The following is a 25,387-nucleotide window of genomic DNA, read 5'->3' as shown; positions in this document are numbered from 1 at the left end:
TTGAGGCAAAGTTTGGACATTTTTCTAGCAGGAATGAGTAACTTCAGATGCACAGGGAGCAGGAGAGTGAAGGGAGAAAACTAGCCTTATGAAGAGTCATGTGGTGCTGCTATGCAGGATGGAGAGAGGAGCAGTGAGGCAAAAAACAGGGAAATCAGGAAGCTAATCCAAATGTGATGATAAGGCAAAAGTGGCAAAGAAAGAACAAAACCGAGAAATACTATGAGGGAAAAATAAATGAAACTTCGACCACATGTGGGAATTGCAAAAAGAAAAAGAAAAAAAAGTAGGACTCAAGGAGTACTCTGGACCATCCTGGGGGTGTAGTCCACTCTTGGCAGAATGAAGGAAGGAAGAGATGGGCTAGGGGCAGCTTCTTTGTCAAAGGAATGATGAGTTCAGTTTTAGACATTGGAGATTATTATTGGAATTTCAAAATAGACTTGTTTATTTTTCCCTTAAATATGAATAACTGTTCATGGAGAAGAGAAATTGGAAAAGGAAAGGATTGTTAACAGTGTCAAATATTGCATAAAAACAAGGACATTGAAGACTGAGTAGAGTCCAGTTTCAGAAGAGTGATGGGAATAGCAGCCCAATAGCGATTCTATGGAAATGAACAAAGGTAGCATTTCTTAAATTCATAATCCTCTTGTCCAAACTACTCCTCCTGAATTCCCCATCTCATTGAATGTTACTACTCTGTACCACTCAGTTTCCCATGCTCCTTCCATCATATTCAATCTCTCTTCCTCCATAGTCAATCAGTCTTTTCTTCCCCTTTCTGCCTATCAAGTGTCTCTGGAATTCACCTACATATCATTACCCCACTGCCACCATCATTACCTTATGCCCTGCCAAGGCAAAGGCCTCTGGGATGGTCCAGTCTTTATTCTCCGCACTCTTCCCATAGTCTTTGCCATCTTATTCTTCTCATTGGAGCTCGGGGGATTTTTCTAAAACTCAAGTATAATTTTGTCACTTTCCACTTATGACTCTGTTAGGAATTGTGTCCTACCAAAAATATTGAAGTGCTAAATCCAAATGCCTATGAATGTGGCCTTATTTAGAAATAGGGTCTTTGCACACAATCAAGTTAAGATGAGATCATTAGGATGGGCCCGGATCCAATATGACTGTCATCTTTTTTAAAAAGGGGAAATTTAGACACAAGTGTGTAGATAAAAACAGAAATTGGGGTGATGCCTTTATAAGCCAAGGATGACAAATGTTGCCAGCAAACCCACCAGAAGCTGGGAGAGACACATGGAGCAAATTATCTCTCACAACTCTCAGAAGGAACCAGTCCTACAACACTGTAGTTCCAGATTTTTAACTTCAGAACTGTGAGACAATTCATTTTTGTTATTTTAAACCACTCAGTTTTTGGTACTTTGTTAAAACAGCCCTAGGAAGTAAATATGGATCCTAAAATGGCTCCCCATTGCTTGCAGGGTGTGATGGTTAATTTTTTATGTGTCAACTTGACTTGGCCATGGAATGCCCAGATATTTGGTCAAACATTATTCTGGGTGTTTTGATGACAGTGTTTTTGGGTGATGTTAACATTTAACTTGGTAGACTGAGTCAAGAAAATGGCCCTCCCTAAGGGAGTGGCCCTCATCCAATCAGCTGAAGGCCTGAATAGAGCAAAAAGGTTGACCATCCCTTGAGTAAGAGAGAATTCTTCCTGACTGACCACCTTTGAGCTGAGACCCTCTTTTTTCTCCCTTTGGACTCAAACTGAAACGCTGGCTCTCCTGGGTCTCCAGCTTGCTGAATCGTCATGAAGATCTTGGGACTTGTCAGCCTCCCTAATCACATGAAGCAATTCCTTGTAATAAATCTCTTTATACATACACATACATGCATACATAAATACATACACACACACACACACATACACACACATCCTAGTGTTCTGTTTCACTGGAAAACTGATTAATACACAGGGTAAAGCCCAAACTCCTTAACACAGTTAAAAGATCCACTATGACTTGGTCTCTGCAAAATCCTCCAGTTTTTCTCTTTCTCTGCACTTTCCCCTAGCTTCGCACTCTTGACTGCAGTAGCATCCAGCTTTGGTCATATTTTTGATGTACCTTTATTTCTCCTACCTGATCTTTCACACATGCCATCCCATTATGCTTATAGTACATTTCCACCTTTCCTTTCCATGTCATTCTTCATTAATTTATTCAACAAACATCTTTGAAATGTTGGATACAGTGTTTAGAAGTTAATAAAGCAAACACGGCCCTTGGCCTCATGGAATTCCTAGTAGGAGACACCAATATCAAATGAGGCAATAAGTATACCAGAGATGTCAGCAGTATGTTGGAGACCATGAAATAGGTGATAACACTAGCCTTAACACATATGGAAAAGCTGAATTCTAAGCCTATAATGAGAGACGCCAAAGAGAAGTAATTCAAATCCCACCATGGACACTCAGCAAAGCTCAGAACTCCGAGGCACCAGATACCCTTGGAGGCAGAGTGCAAGAGGGACTTGAAAAATAGGAAGATTAGTAGAAAGTTTATATAAGGAGCAGTAAGACATTCCCCACCTTATCCTCACCCACATGTTGCTATATAAAATTAAAAAAAGAAACATTCAGAAAAAAAGAGTTTTTAGCTATTGCTGTGGTTTGAATGTCCCCTCCAAAACTCATGTTGAAATTTAATTGCCATTGTGATAGTATTAAGAGGTGAGGCCTTTAAGGGGTGATTGGCCATCAGGGCACTGCCCCACGTAGAATTGATGCCATTATAAAAAAGCAAGTTTATCCCAGTCTTGCTTTCTTGCCTTCTTGCCTTCTTGCCTTCTGCCATGGGATGAGGCAGCAAGACGACCCTCGTAAGATGCTGGCACCTTATGTTGGACTTCCCAACCTCCAGAACTGTGACCCAATGAATTTCTGTTTATTATAAGTTACCCAGTCTGAGATATTTTGTTATAACAGCACAAAACAGACTAAGAGAGAAATTTTGAGGTGAAAGCAGAAATAAAACGTTCAATGGAAGTTTTGAAGAAACTGTAGAAAAATTCTGACAGTAGAATAGGAAGCCTAAGAGGCAGAAAATGGGAGGAAAAAAAGAAAATTAGAAGATTAATCCAAGAGGCATAACATGCAAATAAATGTAATCCCAGGGAAATAGAGCATAGGAAACAGAGGAAAGGAAATGAAAGATGGAGAGAGAGAATATTTCCCAGAACTAAGAGACTTGAACTTCCCAATTAGAAAAGACCACTGAGTAACTTGCACAGTAGATGAAAACAGACTTACACTAAAACAAATCACCAACAATTTTCAGAACACCTGGCATTAAAAAAAAATCTAAAAATTTTCAGAGAGAAACCAAAAATGACGTGATGTCTCAACAGTAACCCTGGAACCTAGAACACGCAGGAACAATCCCTTCCAAATTCTGAGAAAATGATTTCCAGTGTGGATTTCAAAGAATGGAGATTGTTTTCAGCTATAAAACGTCTCATGAAATTTATGTTCCGTATTCTCTTTCTCAAGAATCTACTAGAGGATATGCTCATTAAAACAAGGAAGTAGACAAAGAAAGTGGATGGTGTGTGGTCCAGAAATAGGAGATTCAGCCTAGATAGAGAATAAAGGGGTCCCCAGAGTGATGAAGTAGGGAAGCTTCTAGAAGGCAGCTGGGCAGCAGGACCGAACAGAGGAAGGGCCTCTCCAAGGGGGAAACAAGTAATGGATTCATTTCTTGATGTTTTAAATTGTATTTTAGCTCTGTTGGAGAGTTTATAGAGAATTAGTAATAAGTACGTAGAAACCTAGCATATCAAAAAAAGATACAAAAACATAATGCAAAATATTCCTAACTCAGTTATGAATATTTTGAGTCACTGTAAAAGCTGAGTATTGATTTAAATAAAAGGGTATTATGAACTGTTCTGGAGGATGATGGGAAGGTTAACATGTATATGTTGGACTGGGGGATGTGAGAGGGTCAAATATTTATCTCTCAAGTAGGAAGGAAAAAATATATGAACATATATATACATATACATAAATATATGTATGTATCTGAACCCAATCAAGATACACCATAAGCATAACATCTAGAAATAAGTAATAAAATAACAGAAGAATTAGCTAAAACTGTTGAAAATACTTGGTTCTAGGGAATGGGAATCAGAGGTGAAGGAGTGTGTCAGGAGACTGGTGTTTCATGAGAAGCCTTGAGGTAATATTTGACTTCTAAAACTAAATACATATATTACTTTGGTTAATAAATTAAATAAAACATATGTCCACACACACAAAATGTACACAAATGTTAATTGCCGCATTTTTATAATATCAAATAATAGACAGCATCCAAATATCCATCAGCTGATGAGTAAATAAAATGTGATATATTCATACAGTGGAATATCATTCTTCTATAAAAAGGAATGAAGGCCAAGTGCAGTGGCTCATGTCTGTAACCCCAGCACTTTGGGAGGCCGAGGCAAGAGGATCACCTGAGGCCAGGAATTCGAGACCGGCCTGGCCAACATGACAAGACCCTGTCTCTATAGAAAAAAAAAAATTAAATATCTAGGTGTGATGGTGCGTGCCTGTAGTCCCAGCTACTCAGGAAGCTGAGGCGGGAGGATGGCTTGAGCCCGGGAATTCAAGGCCTCAGCAAGCTATAATCGCACCACTGCACTTCAGCCTGGGCGACAGAGTGAGACCCTGTCTCAAAATAAAGGAATAAGTAATAAAATGAAGTACTGACATGTTACAACATGGATGGACCTTGAAAACATGCTAAGTGAAAGAAGCTCGTCACAAAAGACTATGTATTGTGTAATTCCCTTCATATGAAATGTCCAGAATAGGCAAATTTATATAGAGAGAAAATAAACTAGTGGTTGGCTGTGGCTGGGAATTAGGAGATGGGGGTGAATGGGGAGGAATCTCTAACAGGTACAGAGTTTCTTTTGGGGATGATGAAAATGTTCTGGAATTATATAGTGTAATTGTTGCACAACTCTGTTAAAATACGACAAACCACTGAATTGTATACTTTTTAAAGGTGAATTTTATGGTATGTAAATCATATTGCAATGAAGCCATTATTTTAAAAATTAAAGAAAAAAATTAATAATCATACCTAATTCATAGAGTTGTTGTGAGGAATAAATGAAATAATGTATGTTAGGGGTCTAGTCCAGAGCCTGATGTAAATATTAAAAGATTAGTTAACATATACACAGGGTATACTATGTGCCAGGCACTCTTCTAAGTTCTTTACGTATATCAATTTACTTAACCCTTGCAACAAATGTCTAAAATAGATACTGTTCTTACCCCCATTTTATAGATGAGGAAACTGAGGCCAGTGCAAGTAAATAATTTGCCCAAGATCACACAGCTAGTACAACAGTAGAGCTGGAGTTTGACCCCAGACAGCTGGCCCAGCATCTTTACTTTTCACCACTCTGTTGCTTCCTCTCTTTGCCTCCCAGGTCCCATGTCTGGGATAGTGCTGTGTGCTCCCAGGGACACTGCTTTTCATCTGTTGTGCTTCCAAGTAGATAACTATTCACTTGCCTTTTTTCCTTGTCTGTGTCTTCAACTATAGTGGACATTCTACAATGGCAAGGACTGTACCCATCTTAATTCCTCTTCGTTCCCTGCCCATGATATGTTGGGATGAGGGAGGGCTGTAGAGTGAAGCAAAGGTGTTTTTCTCTTTGGACAAATCCCATGAGTGCATGGAGAGGAAGTGGGGAGAGCTGAAGATGCTAGCATTAAGATGCTAGAAAAACATGAGATAATTGATGGAGCAAGGTATCTAAGGAAGTAGAAGATTAAGAGTGAGATAGTGTTGAAACACTGACCTTGGGAAGAAAGAAGAATGCTGCTTCCATTAAGACTGAAAGGAGGAAGAGGTGGATATTGTGAGAGGGAGAGTACAGAGGAAGCTCATACCAGATGACTTGGATCATCTCAGTCAAGAAGGGACAGCAGAAGAATCTTGGGCCAGGACAAAGCATAAGAGAGTGAAGTGGAAGGTTGAGACAAGAGGAGAGAGTTTAGAATAAATACCCAACTTTTTGGGGTCTGTGATCTCTTTACTAATACAATGGACCCTTCTCCCAGAAAAAAAGTACATACACACAAAATTGTGCATTTAGTTTTAGGGGTCTATGGACTCCAGGTTGAGAATGCCTGTTCTCAAGACTTAATAAAATTGAATAAAAGTATTTCTGAGAAGTAATTTGAAGTCAAGCATCTTGACTTTTTAGCATTCCAAGTTTGTGTTTCTGTGACTTTCCTCAGCAATATTTAGAGGCCTGAGAGTAGCAGGTGATCTGATATCTGGGACTGAGGCCAGAAGCTTCAGGGCAGGAGAGGGTGGGATGAAGTCTGAGAGGGTGGTAGGGCTCAGAGGAAGTCAAGACCCAGGCCAGGGACAGGTGGCAGTGGAGGCTCATAGAGGGTAGGCTGAGAGAGGTCCACTCTGGCTTCAGGCCTTAAGGGGGCGCACTGTCTGTAGAGAACATAAAAACGTAAGAAAACCAAAAGTCAGTCTTCTGTTTACTATTATTATGCTGCACAAGCAATTTAAAACACCAACAGCAATAAAATACTCTTCTCTGAAAAAGTCTTGGTCTAGGACCTAAACAATTGCCTGAAATTGGGTAGACTTACACCAATGAGAGGCAGATAAAGAGATTAAGATTGAGGGAGTAGGGCAGGGCTTGCAATGGTGCCAGCCAGGATGTGGCTGAGGGGGTGTGGGTGCCTACCGTGGATGCTAGGGTAGAAGACGACTCTATTAACTGGGTGGCTGTAAGCAGCACCCAGGTCAATGCCTTTCGTCTTCTACAACCTAGACATTGCCTGGAATCCTAAATCCTTTTCTTCACTTAACAAACATCACCTCTGCTCAAATCCGCAACTGCTTTGATATCACACTGCCTTTTTCCCCCCTCTATTATAGATGGCATTTATTGACTTACATGTTTTTTCCCCACTAGACTATACTCCTTGAGAACAGCGATTGTGTCTTATTTATTGCTGAATCACCAATTCAGACAGGCATGCAAACACTTGTTGAACCAATGCACAAATATATTTTGCTCTTCTTTATAGATTCCTCTGGCCTCAGATGACCAGGCACCACTAGATACAGAATACTGTGCTTTCCTTCTCCAAGGTAAAGGAATAAATATCTGTTCCCCTTCATGAAGTGTTACTGTTGGGCGTTTATGCCATCCTGAAACCACCAGGATGTGGAACCAGATCAGGGAGGTCCACAGTTACAACCCCTTGTATCTGTAACACCATCAGAACATTATCTGCAGAGTCCTGCTGCAGGGCCCCGAATGAGGAGAGCATTTTGCTGCTTTGTAGCATGAGCAGTGCTGTAACAGTGATGCATGGATGTTCCTCTGGTGTCCTGAAAGAATTTAGGTGCTTCTTGAAAGCTCTCTGCAACTTATTAATTGGGAGTGATTATCCAACGGAGAAAACAGCCCCATCACCCCCTCAGTCTTCCCTGGGAAATAGCAAGAGGGCTGATAGCTCTCTGTGAGGTGAACCGTTTCCAGAATCCCCACCGTCTCGTCCCGTTCTTCCGCCCACCCAGTTCCTCAAGATAGCCCCTGTGGGCTTCTGATGAAGTCACCACACTACTGGCTAATGAAGTAGATAAACCAGAACAGTTTGGTTTAACATTTAAGGTCAGAAACAAGAACTTTCTAGAGGAGAAATCAAAAAAGCAAAAGAATTATAAGGGCAGCCCTCCAACCAGTCAGAATACGGTGACCACCTGAGAGGCCCGTGGCCCAGCAGGCATGGACGCTTGTCGACTCTGGAGCAGATATCTTCAGCACAGCATCTGACCTGGGAGCACAGCCACATACCCTCATTCCTAAACAGCAGATTGACTACTGGAGCCACACACAGTCTCCGGGCAATGTGGAGACGTGTCTAATATTTAGTCAACATAACTCAGGGTGCCACAGTCTTCACAACTGTTGTGAGCAATTGAGGATGCTCCATTTGAAGATAGGAATTTGCCCTCAAGCATCTGGGGTTTGGGTACAGAATAGAGCTTCCCCTGCCACCACCTGCTAATTTTATAAAATCTGCATTCAAAAAACAAATCCTGCCTGTAAGAAGGAATTAAGCTACCCATTTAAATATAACAGCTGCCTGTGCAATCTACTGCTGCTCTTTATAGGAAACGCTTAAATAATTGAGATACTTAATTGGGTTAAACAGATCCCTAGCACATAGATGTTCTATAAATAAAAGAATGAGTAAATAATCTAGTAACCTTCCTTTTCATGTCCTTCACTTAAAGAGATCACTCTGTTTTGTTTGCACCAATAAGATCACTGTTAGAGGACTTCAGAGAGGTTTGATTTCAGGTGTGGTGGGGCTTTCCCAAGGAAGTCCCTTTTCATTTGTTTCAGGTGTACTGCCACCTTTTTCCCTGGCTCTTTCACTAAAAATGAAAAATTTGTTGATCTTTGCTATAAGTAGGTAGGCACCTGGGCTTTGCTTTTGCAACTAGTCAAAGAAGTCAAATTATCAGGCTGATCTCGCCTTGCTATCTAGAATCAGAAAGGTTTAAGTAGCCCAGGGACTACTCAAAGACAGCTGGAGGAGAAAGGGAGAGAGAAAAATGCTTATAAAGAGGTGGGCAAAAGAGCGGGACCTTGTCTCAAAAAAAAAAAAAAAAAAAAAGAGGAAGTGGTAGGAGGTGTCTGAATTTCACTGTGACCTGTTCTGTCAGGTGATTTTTGGTGGGGCGGGGACATGAAAAAAAAAAGTTAAAATGTCCTTATAAAGACAAAATCTTTTTCTTTCCTGGCTGATGATTTGTCATTCTAGTCACTTCCTGCCTTGTGACCACACACCCGGGCTTGACAAAGCTGTTCTGCAGATCAGAAAGAAGGGGTTCCTGGTCATACACCAGTACTACCAAGGACAGCTTTTTTCCTACAAGGTAAATTTTCTTCATGTGTTTTTGTTGGTTTTAAGCGCTTGTAATGCCCTCCGGCACTGTTTCTGTGGATTATGGGTTTTGCCTTCAGGGGACCAGAGATCTGAGCATGTCACCTGAGACCTCTGTGATTCCTGCCACTGTCTGACTGGCCAGGACATCTGCCGCCACCTCGCGTGGCCATCCAAGATGGAGCACCTTCGCTCTCCGGGCTGGGTTCTTCTCAACTTATCTGCAGTTATCGCCCCTGCCCAAAATTAAGGTTTCTTTTTCCTTTTAAAACCAAACCATGTTCTGGTTTATTTCTATTGCTCTATTTCAGGGAGGCTATTTACTGTGATTTTATCTTCTTTAAAATGTTTTCAGGAAAAGCGCGTATTGATAATTTAGATTGTACTGCTTATTGGCCTAATGGGGGTAGTTTAATTTTAGTTCTTGAGGCTCTGTTTTTCTAAAAAACTTCTTTACAGTACTTTAGTGGATATGTTAATATCTTGAGTCATATGTTACTGAATGTGATACTGGTTATTTGAGTGATTTTTGGCGCCAAGGGTTTTTAATGGGTGTGCTTTATAACCACATGGAATTAGAGGTTTTCTCTTTTCCATTTGTTCTCTAAAAATAAAAGCAATTTGTGTAATGCTTAATTGTAGTGTTTTTGTAGGATTGTCTGAATTATTTGTTATGCTTATGACCATATCAATGAATATTCACTCAAATTCTGGGAGAAAGGCTTTTACCTACAATAGAAATTTTTATACAGTTGATGTGGGATATTTATTCCAGAAACTTTGCCCAAACATAGACCCTTCGGATTTCGTAGTATAAGCTTTTACTTAATTACCACTATCATATAACACTAAGAACCATTGACAAATGATAACTATAAAAGCCATTCAGACTGGAAATGGAAACATTAATCAGGATATTTATCAAAACCGAACTTTTCTTTTACATAGCAACTTGTTTTCTAAAATTACTCTGTCAGGACTATCAGTAAGCAAATAAAGGTGGCTTATCCACACACATCTTGATTTTGAATTTACATACATTTGTCATAAGTTTGGTTTCTATTAAGTATAATTGTTTAAAGAATGTCTCTGTAGACAAATTTGAATAGAATTAATCATTTACCTATAAATGTGAATTTCTGGAAACTGCAAAATGTGACCACCAATGTTACTTTGCACAACATCTCACCTGAGTAGTTTCAAACAAGCAAAAATGTGAAACTGAGAGGAGAGGGACTTGAACCCCGTAAAAGAACAGATTAAAAATATGTTGTGTCTTATTTTAAGTAAAACTATTAATGAGAATAAAATAAATTCAAATGCGAAGGAATGTCAGTGTTTTTCTTATATTTACGAAGGAATAAAAAAGAACTACACGAAAGTTAATTCAAAATATAAAGGTCCCCTGTTTAAAATTAAGTTTACATTGCTAAAGCATCAACCCCATATGTTACAAAGATACTCCTCTTCATTCTAGCTCACCCCCAGGAACATCGGGGAAACATCTTCTAGGTCTTGCCCTTTGAACAAGCACTGCTGTGGTGGAATGGAGTTGTGCCTAGGAGGACATTTCCTTAGCAATCCCAGAGACTCTTTTCTTTGTAGCATTTAAATTTTTGTCTCTTTTGTAAATTATGCCTTGAAACAACTGGTAATTTGGGAAACAATTTCAGTGCTTTAACTTCATTTATAATTCTATCTCTGAACCCTTTGGGGAAGAGAAGACCAACAAGTAAAGTCTCATTTGAATGTAACCATTTAACTTGGAGAGGACAGGAAATTAATAATAGCACTCAATAATTATGAGCACGTAGTGTAGGCAGCTACTCTTTATGCATTACCTCGTTTAATCCTCTCAGCTACCTTTAGAGATAAGGAATGGGCTAGATAGTTGAAGGAACCGGCCATAGGTCACTGGGCAGTTGGGGTGGGGGGCAGTAGATGGTCAGGATTTCAGGCTCCTATTGACTGTGTGTGTTACAGGCCAGCATACTTTTCTCAGAGGTAGGTGATTGTAGACTTTTATTACTGAAGCTAGCTAACAAGATCTTGGCACTCACAGTTTTAAGAAGGAATAAAAGAGAGAGACAGCAAGAGAAAGAGAGGAGAGAGAGAGAGAAGAAAAACTTTGTAATACAATTACAAACGTTTTTATTTTTATAAATAAGAGATACCATTGCAGGTTTTATATAATAATGGGATGAAGAACTATTTTTAAATTAATGCATAATTTTACTAAAGAATTGTGTGCCTTTACAAACTTGCCTCGACCCACTTCCCCAATCTTATTTCTTGTCACTTCCTTCTGTTCAGCCTCCCACTACCTCATCCCCTCCCCCGCCACTGCTAACCCACATTTTGGTGCACCAGACCACAAGCCACCAGAAAGTTCCATTCTCTTTCACCCTTTTTCACTGCAACTGTTTCTTTAATTGCATTCTTCTTTATTTTTAAAACTTCTGATCATTTTTCAAGGCGGACTTCAAGAAACACACCCTTTTGGAGGCCTTCCCATCTTCTCCCTGCCCCCACTAAATGTTTATTTGGTGTGCATTTGCTAAATGCTTTGATCTTGGAGTAAGTATAAAATTAATCACATTAATTTAGTTTCAAGTCCTTATTTGCTGACAGACCTGAGCTCCTTCTCCATCTTTCCTGGCACATAGTAGATACTAATGGCATTTATTGAATTGAAAATTTGTCACAAGTATTTTTTTTCTCAGCTTCTTACATACGCATGAAAGACTTTGATTGTACTTATTAACTTAATATTTACTGAGTTTCCATTTATTGCTATGAATGAAGATGCAACAATAATATAATATTTTGCATTCTACCATGCTTCAGCTTTACCAAAGCCCTAGTCTCATTTTAGCTTCAAAGTATCATATAGACATTGACCTCAAGAAATTTAAAAAATTGTACAATGACTAACACACAGGGAAAATTATAATCTCATTTTTTTAGTATAAATACATTGGTTGGGCCAAAACTTAGCTACCCTTGCCAAAACTATATACCCAATAATGGGCCTCTTTGATGACAAAGAACACAAGAGCAGTTGTTAACTTTTACTTAGTCACTTTGGATTATTCTCAGAAAATTCTCAAGTCAACTTCTCCTTGTTACCTAAAGAGTACAGGCCCTTCTGTGTATACAGGAGAAATGGCAAGCAACTTTTAAAATCAGATTAGGTAAAATAAAATTAAGAAATCTGCTTATAAGGTTATATTTATGAAGAGTCAAACACTTATAAAATAAGACTATAAAGGCTTGGACTTTATGACTAACAGTAGATTTTATAGTAGAGTGACATTATTTCAGTTAATCTAATTTTCTTCCTAGTGTTTTTTTATCTGCTAGTTTCCCACCTTACAGATATCAAATGAAATGATACTATTTCATCTGTATCTTGAACACGGCAGAAATAAACATTAGAATTAGCACACATCAAAATATAAAACTAATCAGTGTCCACAGATTTGAAGAGTTTCAAGTGTTCCTATTTTGCCAGATGGAAATGCACTTCTTAAAAAAGTGTTGATGTTCCACAGTGTCTTCATTTTGAGGCTCTCGGAAGTCACCTTCTGATTAAATGTTGGTTTCCTAGGGATATCTCCCTACAGCTGCTGTAGCCGTGGTGCTCCCCAGATGGCATCTCGTTGCTTTCCTCAGTTCCCTTCTGATCCAACTTCCTGCCTTATACTATTGACTGTTCCTGTTGTTTTGGTTTGTCAGTTTTGATGCTTACATCAGTCTGCCCAGAAATTGCATAACTGCTCCATCTTGTAATATATCGGTGGGGGTGGGGGGAATGGAAGGCGTTTCAATTAATCATCCTAATAATAACGCTAATACTTACATTGAATCAGGTGTTTTTCTAAGTGCTTTAACCCTGTGAAAGCATTTAGTTGTCATACAGTCCTGCGAGGTAGTGTCTGGTGTCCTCTTCATATTTGAAGGCAAGTTCATTCATTCACGTAGTTTATTTAATTTTCTACAATTGGATCAATTTTGTCTTAACTGTTGAATTTCAGGCAACTTCCTGGAATAAACAGGTAGCAAACCATGGTGCTTATTTGTAACTAAGCCCCCAAGTTGAGCTCAAATAATCATAATACACCCCCAAATAAATGCATCTATATGATAAGTGCTTTTATTAAACAGATTATTCTGTCATTATATCATCATCATCGTCATCATCATCAGCAGCAGCAGCAGCATCAATAGTCAGCCCCTCTGTACACTTGACTGAGTAGAAGCTGGTTGTTAACAATTATAGGGCTCTGCATGGGTCACAGAACATGATCTCCACCCTCAAAAGCTTTAAAAGGTTCTTAGTCTTTTTTTTGTTTGTTTGTTTTTTGAGACAGAGTCTCAGTCTGTCGCCCAGGCTGGAGTGCAGTGGCGCCATCTCGGCTCACTGAAACCTCTGCCTCTTGGGTCGCCCAGGCTGGAGTGCAGTGGCGCAATCTCGGCTCACTGAAACCTCTGCCTCTTGGGTCGCCCAGGCTGGAGTGCAGTGGCACCATCTCGGCTTACTGAAACCTCCGCTTCCTGGGTTCAAGCGATTCTTCTGCCTCAGCCTCCCAAGTACCTGGGACTACAGGCGCCTGCCACCACGCCCAGCTAATTTTTTGTATTTTTAGTAGAGACGGGGTTTCACCGTGTTAGCCAGGATGGTCTCGATCTCCTGACCTCGTGATCTGCCTGCCTCGGCCTCCCAAAGTGCTGGGATTACAGGCGTGAGCCACCGTGCCCGGCCTTTAAAGTTCAGAATAATTTTAGTCAAGTGGCATTCACATTTTCTAGTCTGTTGTGACTGATAGACATGAATAGATTAAACATTCTAGTTTTTATACCCAAGCACACTTATCTATGATTGTATAGTAATGGCCAAATATAATCGTCCTAAGAACTGAGAAAGAATGAAACATTGTTTTAAATGTTAGTGGAGGAAGAGAGGTAAAAGTGATCCACTTACTGGGTTTAAGTAAGTTTTGCTCAACTTTAGAGCCATGGCTGTGTCGGCCCCACTTACAAGTACAAGGAGCCTGTTTCTCAAAGATGGTCAGTTGTTCTTTCTGGCGGAAGGAAAAGCTATGTTAAATTGGGGAACTAGCAAACCCACAGTTCTGTGGTTGCAGCATTGATTCTTGTTTCAGCATCGGTTACATGGACAGAAGGGAGGGTCTCCCTCCCTCTCTCTCTCTTTCTCTCTCTCTCACACACACACACACAGACACACAAACACACACACACTCACTCACACACTCCTTCTTGACTGGATAAGCTAAAGTGGAAAAGAGATTATGTTCTCCATAGCAGAAAAGCTGACACCAAATTCAGCAGGCAGATTAATTATGCATGTGAATTGCAATCTCCCAGATAATTTGCTTTCCTTCTTTTTCTGGTTGCACTTTCTAGAGGGAAGTGAATTAATGGAACAATTACCTTGCATTTAAATAATACCCTGCATTTTGTTTCCTCAGTCTGGTAGTAGTCACTAAAATTTATCCAAGCTGTGTATCCAAATGTGTGAAGTAAAAGGATACACAAATGTTATTTGTATAAAATTTGCTTATTTTCCCTATTCAGCATTCCTTAGGCAAAGTTTAAAATTAGAAGTGGATCTTTATTAACCTCAGGTGCAACTTTTTTTTCCATAAAAACCTTTTTATAATAATTCATGAGATTATAATAGATGTGAGTGCATTCAATATAGCTTCCATCCTGAAAATGTTTTTTAAGTTTCTATTTACTTTTAAATTGACATATAATAATTGTATATATTTATGGGGTACCTAGTAATGTTTCAATACATACAATGTCTAGTGATGAGATCAGGGTAATCAGCATATCCATCATCTCAAACATTTTTTATTTCTTGTGCTGGAAACATTCAATAGCCTGTCTTCTAACTATTTTAAAACTATGTACTGTTAACTATAGTCATGCTATAGTGCTATAGAACATGAGAGCTTATTCCTCCTGTCTAGCTGTAATTTTGTATCTAAACAAATCTCTCCTATGCTCCACCTTCCCCCTACCCTTCCCAGCCTCTAGTAATCTCAGGTGTAACATTTAAAAAGTAGACACTTTGTACCTCCTTGACATCCTCGGCTCATATCACCCTCACCGGAAAGGCCAGCTTGAACAAAGAAGAGTGGGATATAAATTCTTTATAGAGAAAGCTAGGTAATAGGTGCAAAGTGGGAGTACGGAAAAAAGAGAAGATCATGCATGCAGTTTTGCACCGTTGAGCACCCTCTCCTCATCTTAAAAATGCGAACTGAACTTCCCCCACTGTTTCTAATGCTTTATAAACAGTTTTAAAGTTTCCCCTTTGAAAATATGAAATATGGCGGGGCGTGGTGGCTCACGCTTGTAATCCCAGCACTTTGGGAGGCCGAGGCGGGCGGACCACGAGGTCAGGAGATCGAGACCACGGTGAAACCCCGTCTCTACTAAAAATACAAAAAAATTAGCCGGGCGTGATGGTGGGCGCCTGTAGTCCCAGCTACTCGGAGAGGCTGAGGCAGGAGAATGGCGTGAACCCAGGAGGCGGAGCTTGCAGTGAGCCGAGATCGCGCCACTGCACTCCAGCCTGGGTGACAGAGCGAGACTCCGTCTCAAAAAAAAAAAAAAAAAGAAAATATGAAATATGGTAGGCACCTTGGGAAACTTTTTGGATTTTTTCCTTTTCTTGCTGTCGTTCATGTTGGGACTGTCCCTCAAAATATCATGAATTCTGTTTCTTTTCTGTGACCACTGAGAATGACAGTTGTGATACTTCATCTACCTGGTGATATTCACACAGTTTTTCTCCTCCCTCCGTACCCACCCTACTGTTTACTGCACGCAGTTCTTCCTCCAGTATCATATCTCCAGTACCAGTTCTTTAAAGCTGAGTGTCTGCAGCTCCCAGGCACAAAAGAGGCAAATGTGGTATAAGGAAAGGGGAGCAAAGGTAGAGACAGATTTGGATTTATATTCTGGCCTCTTGGTAAATGTGGAGCCTGAGCAAGTCTCTGGGGCCTCTAAAGTTCAGTTTCCTCCTCTATAAAATCAGGCAAGTGCTATCTATCTACTCACTAGGTGTGATGTGGGTTATTTTCCCCTTCCATTTTCCCACGTTGTCGTCTATGTAGATATGGAGCATATCTACTCCACCCAGCATCACCACTGACTTACCGAGCCCCTAATATTTACTAGGCATCATGCCAAGCGCTTGAAAGATAATTACTCTTTTATTTTCATAGATAGCTAGGTAAAGGTGTTATTAATTATATCCTTATTCCAGATGACCAAGCTGAGGTTCAGGGAGGATTAAGTGACTTGTCTGGGGTCACAGAACCAGTAACTGGCAGAGTCAAGATTCACACCTTTCCTCTCTCTCATTTTATGTTGGCAGTTTCTTAAAAGTATAATCCATGTCTACTTAAACTGTTTTGTATCTTCTAACATGATCCACTAGTTGCTTCCTGATAATATGTCTGTATACCTTTTTGTGATTCCGTGATTATTGAGTGATTATTTGTAATTCCACATTTTCTTTTTCTTTTCTTTTCTTTTTTTTTTTTTGAAGACAGAGTTTTCGCTCTTGTTGCCCAGGCACAATCTTAGCTCACTGCAACCTCCGCCTACTGAGTTCAAGAGATTCTCCTGCCTCAGCTTCCTGAGTAGCTGGGATTACAGGCACACACCACCACGCTCAGCTAATGTTTTTGTATTTTTAGTAGAGACAGGGTTTCACCATGTTGGCCAGGCTGGTCTTGAACTCCCGACCTCAGGCGATCCCCCTACTTCGGCCTCCCAAAGTGCTGGGATTACAGGCGTGAGCCACTGCACCCGGCCTATAATTCCACATGTTCTATCAGGAAGAGATCCCAAGTCTCCTTTTGTTAGGTCGGCTGGTATACCAAACATATTTGAGAAATAAATATAAATGCTTGAGGATTTTATGGTGGGAAGTCTTTAAAATAATAGCTATGAAGATATTATATTAGGCTATTTAGCCACTTAAAATTTTGATAAAAGAAATGTTATACATATTCTATTGTACATTGGTATTGGTAAATATTTACCAACTAAACTATAACTTTCCAAAAAAATGAAGATAAAGAGAGCCCATCAAATTAATAAAAATTTCCTGTCTCAATTTATCTGTAACTCCTCCTTTTGTTTTTTTCTGCAAATAAGCTTGTCATTAGAGATTCTAAAATCCAAGGAGCCTATTGAGAATGAGGTCACATTATTAAAAATAAATAGCAGTTTCTCTTATCATTGCTTGTATACAAATGTCTGCTGTACATTGTCTCTCTGTTTTTCAGCTCAGACTACAATGGTGAAAATGCCTGGAGAATTAGAGAGTGGAGAGGCAGGTAGAGTGTAGTGCAGGATAACGGAATCAGTTCTGAGCATTGGTGCATCTGACAGGGAGGAGATGTTGCCCAGTGGTCCTCCTCACAGATGCCCAGAGATCTCTTTTCTTTTCATGGCTCATAGTGTATGTGGTTGGGCTTTTCTTAAGATTACTGTACATTTTTCCACTCTGGCCACACTTCCTCAACTGTTAGAAGGTACTTTCCACTGTCAGTATCTCAGGCAAGGCAAAGCCCGGAGCCCCTTCGCCACTCAGGATGAGCTAATACCAGTGCTGTTGGCTTTGGGTTGGTATCATGTACCAGTTCTACAATACCTGACTTCAAGGACTCCGAATAAGAAATGTGGTACCAAAGCCAAAATAAGCCAGACTGAGAACATTAAAACACAGAGCATGGATGTGAGATCTAGATTTACACCCACACAAAACACATAATATACACACAACTAAGTGTTGCTTTTAAGTTGCAACTTGACAATATTTCCTACAGTTTATACTAGAAATTGGGGTTTGTTCTCCAAGATAATTTTGCAAAAGTTCTAGTTCTTTTACATTTTCTTTTAACTTCCTCTGTTCCTTCCCTCTTCCTTCTTTCTTTCCTTCCTCCCTTCCTCTCTTCCTCCCTTCAGTCACCAGGCATTGTTGTATATATTTTAAACGCTCTGTCTCACCTAATCCTAATGCTGCCCTATGAAATGAACGGTGTGGTTGTATGATTAGCACCCCTTCTTTAAAGATGAAGAAACTGAGTCTCGGAAAATTTAAGTAACACATTCGAATACACGCAGCAAAAAATAGTTGAGTCAGCAAATTCAGCATTTCACCATACCACGTCACTGCCTAGCTGATTCATTTTAAAAACAATATATAATGATCCTAATTTCCTAAAGGAAGCGAGGAACATTAGCTTTTGTTTGGAATGCCTTTACCTGGGTGTATGCCTGTATCCTAGATCCACACATCTAAGAAGTAAAGCACATTTCACAGACCGTGCATCTCAAGGGTTTTTTAAATAAAACTTTAGGTTCTTAAAATGCCAACTGACTTGTGTTTTTCCCATGCATTGCTTAGATCAAACTAAGACTCTGGAGGTTCCACTTACTTCTCTTTTTGGACCAGTCACTGACTCACTTTGAGACTTTGGGGAGTGACTTCACCCTCCAGGGCCCCTATTTTCCCATTCTAACATGGTCAGTTTCCTCCTGTCTTTGCAGTATTTTCTAAATGGGAGACAGTGACATAAGGAGAAAGCTATGCACACACAAACAAACCAAAATGGTTTCTGGGCAGAATTATTTTGTTGTTTGCATTCACATTACCTGTGGTGAGTGGAGTATAGCCTGCATCACCGAGGTGTTGCCTCTAGAAACAAGAGCTAGTGAGAATGAGCAGCACGCTGACACCACCTCACCAACCTCTCATCCTGGAGGTCTCCTCCTGCATCCCTGGCTTTAGCCACACCCAACCTGCCACAGCTTCCTCTGTGTGCTTTTGCTTTGCACTTTGTAGAGCTATTTTCTCTTTCTTTTCTTTTCTTTCTTTTTTTTTTTTTTCTGTAATGGAGCCTTGCTCTGTTGCCCAGACTGGAGTGCAATGGCGTGATCTCGGCTCACTGCAACCTCTGCCTCCCGAGTTCAAGCGATTCTCCTGCCTCAGCCTCCTAAATAGCTGGGATTACAGGCACCCATCACCATGCCCGGCTAATTTTTGTATTTTTAGTAGAGATGAGTTTTCACCATGTTGGCCAGGCTGGTTTTGAACTCCTGACCTCAGGTGATCCACCCATCTCAGCCTCCCAAAGTACAGGGATTACAGGCGTGAGCCACCGTGCCCCGCCCTGCAGAGCTATTTTCTCTGCCTGAAATGCCCTTTTCTATTTTGTCTGTTTGGAAAACTACTAGTTCCCTAAGACTTAGCTCAGTGGGCAACATCACCTTCTCTGGAAAACCTTCTCTTCCCTTCCCAGGCAGAGTTAAATACAGTTGTTCCATGGCATCCACAGGGCACTGGTTCCAGTAACCCCCTCGGTACTAAAATCCATACATACTCAAGTCCCACAGTCAGCCTTGTGGTACCCACATGTACGAAAAGTCGGCCCTTGGTCGCCCTGGGTTTCGCATTCTGTGAATACTTGTATTTTCCATCCGTATTTGGTTGCAGATGCTGAACCTGAGGACAATGAGGGCTGACTGTATTGAAGAAAATTGCATATAATTGGATGCACACCATTCAAACCTGTGTTGTTCATGGGTCCACTGCACTTCTTTCTCTGTGCTCCTGTAGCTCCATGCAAATAATATCTTGAAAATATTCATATGAGTGTAGTCTTGCATTTACATGACTATTTTGTTTACTGGACTGTGTGCCCCTCAGGAGCAAGGATTCTCTGCTGTTCATCTTGGTATCTCTAGTACCTAGGACAAGGTATGTGCTTTATTAAATGTGAGTGAATGACTGAGGTGTGGAGGCCATGGGCAAAGAGGACCCTTTTCTCCACCAGTGGCAGGGGGGACGCAGGCAGAAAAGATCAAGCCTGGTTGTGTTCTTGCTCTTCTTAATACTTCCTTTAAAGATGTTGAGAAACCGAAGACACATTTAGAACTTCCCTAAAGAGCCTAGGAAGGGCCCAGTCCTAAGTAAAGTCTTGCAGAAATATGTGTTTCCCTAATTAACATGAGGTCAGAGCTTTGACCTTTAAGGGTTTCTTTTTGAGTAACCCCAAAGGATGGCAGGGAAACTTGAGATACAGGAATCTCATAGCCAGAAATGACAGGAAAGGCAGGAGGCCACTCCAGTTTATAGCTGTGGGGCCCTGGGCCAGTTATTTAAACCTCAGTTTCCTCATCTATAAAGTGGGAATCATAGTAATACCCTATATGATTGTGGTGAGAATTAAATGTGAATGCATATAAAACATTTAGCACTGAGTTAACCACTCATTAATGTTAACGGTTATTATTATCGACCAACTGGTCTTCTCATTTGTTCTTTAGCTATTTGCCCTTTCTCTGACTCCAAATAGATAGACTTTCTATAGAGAGAGCATGGACTCTCTGATGAATGAAGAAAAAAATAGACCGACCTTTAAGCAATCTCCTGCTGCTCTGTTGAAATCTAGGTCAAATGTCACTTCCTCTAGGGGGGCACCTTTGACTCTCCAGGGGAGAGCTATTTTTTCCCTCTTCCCGTGGATCTAAAAAGTTCCCCTGTATTCTAGTTACTGTGTCTCTCTCCCCTACTCAACAGGCCAGAGCCACATCTCTTTATTCTCAGCATCTAACACAAGACCTGGTGTATAGTAGGTGTTTGGCAGATGTCTATTGAAGGAAGAAATTTACAAATGTATGAATTTTTTTAGTGACAGGCATTTAGAATTACTGGAGGGAGAATATCATCGTTCAGATAGTGAGACGCAAATTACATGCAGGTAAATGCTAGCACCTGTATTTCCAGCATGCTCCTTGGTACACCGCATATGTGCATCCCAGGTGCTGCCCCTCATTCAGTCACTGCTCTGTCTCCAAGGTTCCTTTCCCTCCCACCTCAGCAGCACTCAGCTTACAAGCAGGCCCTATAGAGTTGGATAGAGACCCACTGCCAAGCATTACTGGCAGCCAGCAGGTTTTACAGCAACAGTGCCAAGAAGCCCAGCCTCAGGATCTGCAATCTCAGACAGAAACGCTTTTGCGGCTGGCAAGGTAGGGCTAGGGAGCAGGCACAGGTGCCATTTCACAGACTACCTCGGGCCAGCAGCTGCCCTTTAGACACCAAATTAACTCACCAAAGTTGTCTTTCCAGCAAAGTGGTTTAATGTGAACTTGAAGCATTTATTAGCCTTGTTTTGGGTGTCTGTACCTTTCAGTGGATGGGATTTTCTAAGTATATACAGAAGCATATTATTGTTAAACTCCTCAAAGAAGGTGATAGGGGGCTTTTCAAGTCCTGTATACCACATTAGTTTATGGATTGTTTTGTTCATGTATACAGCTGATTTACTGAGTACCTCACATGTGCCAGACACTAATCTGCTAGGAAAGATGAATGGAAACAGGGATCACACTACAGAGATCTGGACCAAAGCTCAGAGGAGGAAGGGCTCACTGATTCTCCTCAGCCTCCAGAACAGGATGCCTGAAACCATGATGATTGTTGCGATAAGTCTGAGGGTGTCATTTTAGTATTGATCTATGAATTTTGCTGTCTTGTCTTTTGAACATTTCATCTAGTGATGAGTTGTTTTAATTGGGTTTGCTCTTTGGTTGCTAAGGAAATTTGGAGGGCCTTAGTGCAAGGTCAAGAATCAATGTACAAGAAGGTGTGGTCGTGCACGCCTGTAGTCCTAGCTACTCAGAAGGCTGAGGCAGGAGGGTGGCTTGAGTCCAGGAGTTCGGGGCTGTAGTGTGCCATGTCAATTGGATGTCAGCACTAAGTCTGGCATCAATATGGGACCAGGGGACCACTGGGTTATTTAAGGAGGAGTGGGTGCACTGGCTCACACCAGAAATGGAGCAGGTCAAAACTCCTGTGCTGATCAGTAGTGGGATCACACCTGTGAAGAGCCACTGCACTCCTGCCTGGGCAACATAGTGAGATCTGTCTCTTTAAGGAAAAAAAAATAGAATAAATGTAGAGACAAATGCAGGGGGTAAGAATCATCGTGACCTAGAAGATGCCAGTGTACACAGTATTTGTATGTGATTTGGCACATGTTAATTGCAGCCTAAACCTCAACAGTGCCTTTGCCATACCTAGATAAATTCCCCTTCATGTACAAGAAACATACATGAAATTATAATCGTAAGACATTTGATTGGGGGATTGTTCTTACTATATGTGGAGAAGGTCTTAATTAAAGAGAAGAGTCCTATCTTAGGGTTTAAAACTTATTAAAGAGGAAAGAAGAGAAATAAGGAGGCCTGGACTCTGGTCCCAGCCACACCTCCGATAAGCTCTGTGATGTTGGGCATGGTCTTTAACTTGGGTGTCATTTCATGCCTCTGTGACAGGCGAGTGGCCAGATAGATCGTCTCTAAGATCCCTCCACCTCTACATTCTATGACTGCTATTCTTACTACATTCATTCTATAAGGAAGTTGGCATAGACCCAGAAGATAGCAAAGAAAACTATGAAAGATTTGGAGAATAAGCCCAAAAAAAGCAGGTTACAAGAATATAAAGAGACCAAGGCATGTGATGGAATCTTTATGAATTGAACAGCTCCTGTTATTTCCTCTGAGAATAGCCCAAGAAAGAGAGACCTTTAATCGTATCAGAAAAGATTTAGGTTACAAAGTAGGGATATGAGACACCAGAGAGGTTGTAGGATTTCCTTATTTGGATATTTTTAACAAAATAGTAGATGGCTCTCTTTCTGGGACAGTTTGCGTACCGTCTTGCCTAGAAACTAGGAGTGAACTGGATCAACGTGTTTTAAGCTGTGTGTGGTGACATCCCATAAAACAGGTCTCACGTGCTGCTCTGGGAACTTCCCTGATCTGCGTGGGGCAGTCCAGCAGCTAGGGAGCTGAGCAGAGGGCATCTGCCTGGGGCCAGTGAGGAGAATGCATCTAGACAGAGCTTTACGTGCTGCTGAGGTAAGAGCAGGAACACAGCCCCCCAGCCCCTGGGAGCGAGGCTGGGCTGGGAGCTGCCTACTCCCTCACTTGCTCCATTTCACAGGAGGCACCTCCGGGCCAAAGCTGCAGCTGCTGATGGCGCCAGCAGCTATTTCTCAGCTCATTTGCAATACTTTCTAATCTAGCTCTAATTTGTATGTATACTTGTCAGCTACTGCATAGAATTTTGGAACTTTTAACATAGAAGGGACTCCGCTTCTCAATTTACGAATGAGAAAACTGAGTCCCATAGAGGAAAGATGGAGCCTGAAGTTACACAGGCTAGGTCTCCTGACTGCCAAGCTCGGCACTTCCTTCCATTTCCTGCCAGTTATTTCCATTTCGATTTCTTTGGAGATGTTCAAGTATATTAATTATCTCAATATCTTAATTGCCTGGGCTGCTTTAGGTATTTTATATTTTTATTTTTTTGATAAGCCTCTGTGCTAATTTCTTGCACTTATCTAGTTTTATTTTTCCCTCAGAGCCTTGTGTTTAACCTTTTCACTTGTTCGTTTTTGATCGTCAGAACTCTTTTCATTGCATTAACCATTTCACAGTAAATTAGCTGTAATCCATGCGCTGCATTTGAAACTTGATATTTAACTGTGGGCTTCATGCCTGAAGCCCCTCACCAACCCCTAGCAGCCAGGGCAGTACTTTGCATATAGACACATATATGGAGTGAAAGAATGAATGAATGGTTTTGATATCAAGGTAATAGTGAAATCATGGTTAAACAGCTAGCCCATAATAATATTCAATTTATTGAAAAGATGCATTTGGGGTACTCTGAGCTTTCAGTAGGGGAAAGTCTGGATCTTAAAGTGCTTCTGGTAGAATGTGGGCTAAAGGGTAGCTGTAGAATTTAAAGATGTTAGTACCAGGAGCATCACTGTCTATAGCTCAGGGAAGGAGAGAGATGCTAAGGCACAGAAAGGCCTCCCCAAGCCCCAGCCTGGAGTATCCCCTTTTCTTGCAAGAGGCTTGTTCTTGTGTCACACCCTTAATGGGACTGGGCAACTTGGTAGAAAACAGAGGTATCAGGAATGTACTAAGGGAGAGAAGGCAAGAATGAGAACTCCTTAGCTGGCGACAGAGCCAGGCTCTGTAAGATGTGCTACACAGCTTCAGAAGCCCCTCAATGTAGTGGTCAAACCAGAGGCACCCAGAGAAATATGAGGTTGATGAAGTTTGGAGTAATCTGGATTGCTAGCTTCCCATAAGTGTTTATGTGGCCTGAGATAATAGCGTCAGAGCAGAGCCGTTGAGTCTCTCCTCCTGAATAGCCTTCCCCTACCTTCCACCCTGTGGCATTTACATCAGAGCCTGCAGAGAGAATTCTGCACTCTGGAGCAGGCTTTGAGAGAATCCACGTATCTTCAGGGAGAAAAAGGACAATCTGGAGGAGATTCTGACTTGATAAAAAGATTCATAAGAGTCCCTTTAACTGGCCATCTGTTTTTAAGGCCATTTATAATTATTTGGTTTCTTAAAAACAAAGTCATTTTAAAATTATATTTTCTGAATCAACCTTTATGTAAAATTTAGGCATATCTGTATCCACAGAGATATGATATCCCAAGAATATACACTAAATTCCATATATTCGCAAAGTAAGATCTCCTACAGTAGTCTACTTCATAAAATGAAGGGGACAGGATTAAGTAAAAGCAATGTTTTTTCCTTAAATAGATTAATCTTGATGGCTTTTTTAAAATGTATGGGTATTTTATTTTGCTTCAGAGTCCTACATATTTTATTTTTCGTTTCTTTAGTTGTCATAGTCTAATGCTAAAGCTTACAATACTAATGTTATTCTAGATGATGTGTTGTTTTGGATTACTGATTGTTCTTGAGATGTTTGGAAGTTGTACAATTTCCCCTCTGGAAATGTACTGAAATTTATTGAGGCAGAGCTAGGAACTTGAGTCCTGAGTGTCCGGTTTGACTTTAACTGCTGAATCAAGTTGCAGGAAAAGTGGGGCACATTCAAAAGAGTCCCTTGGCAAGGTGATACCAGGTCACAGATGCCTCCCTGATCCTGGCAGGTTATATGATTCGGCATCAGTATATTGAATCAAAATACTGACTAGCCCAGCACTACCATCTTTCAGAAATGATTCCACCCCTTGAGCATCTCTCTCTAGACAGGTCACCTCTTCCAGCCTTTCTGCTTCTTTTAATTATCAGTTATGAAACTCCTCAGAGAAAATTCCATTTACATTTTTACATTTACTTTAGAGGATGTTTTTTCTTCTGTAAATTCTGCAACACTGTGTTCAAGAGTAAACTCCCACAAATTGTTTCTATATTCAGACTTTAGAGAACTTAAGTTCCGGTACTTTTATGATAACTCATCCTCAGAAATTCCCTTCACTACTGACTTGG

General features: G+C 40.7%; 1 protein-coding gene across 6 annotated transcripts in view; it reads left to right on the top strand.

Annotated features, from left to right (window-relative positions):
- LCP1 (lymphocyte cytosolic protein 1) overlaps positions 1–25,387 on the top strand; it is an 85,574-nt gene that overhangs the window by 20,595 nt on the left and 39,592 nt on the right. For 2 of the 6 annotated variants that reach the window (XM_063619118.1, XM_063619119.1), the window contains 2 exons: positions 7,124–7,187; positions 8,873–8,987. The gene's annotated coding sequence lies outside the window, so the exon portion shown is untranslated. Of the gene's footprint in view, positions 1–4,163; positions 4,221–7,123; positions 7,188–8,433; positions 8,522–8,872; positions 8,988–15,725; positions 22,976–25,387 lie in introns of those variants that run through there. The other 4 variants (XM_055244411.2, XM_063619115.1, XM_063619117.1 and 1 more) reach the window with 3 other exon arrangements.

Source organism: Symphalangus syndactylus, chromosome 15, assembly GCF_028878055.3.
Source record: "Symphalangus syndactylus isolate Jambi chromosome 15, NHGRI_mSymSyn1-v2.1_pri, whole genome shotgun sequence".
Lineage (NCBI taxonomy): Eukaryota > Metazoa > Chordata > Mammalia > Primates > Hylobatidae > Symphalangus > Symphalangus syndactylus.
Note: the sequence above shows the minus strand (reverse complement) of the source record. Positions and strands in the feature narration are given on the sequence as shown.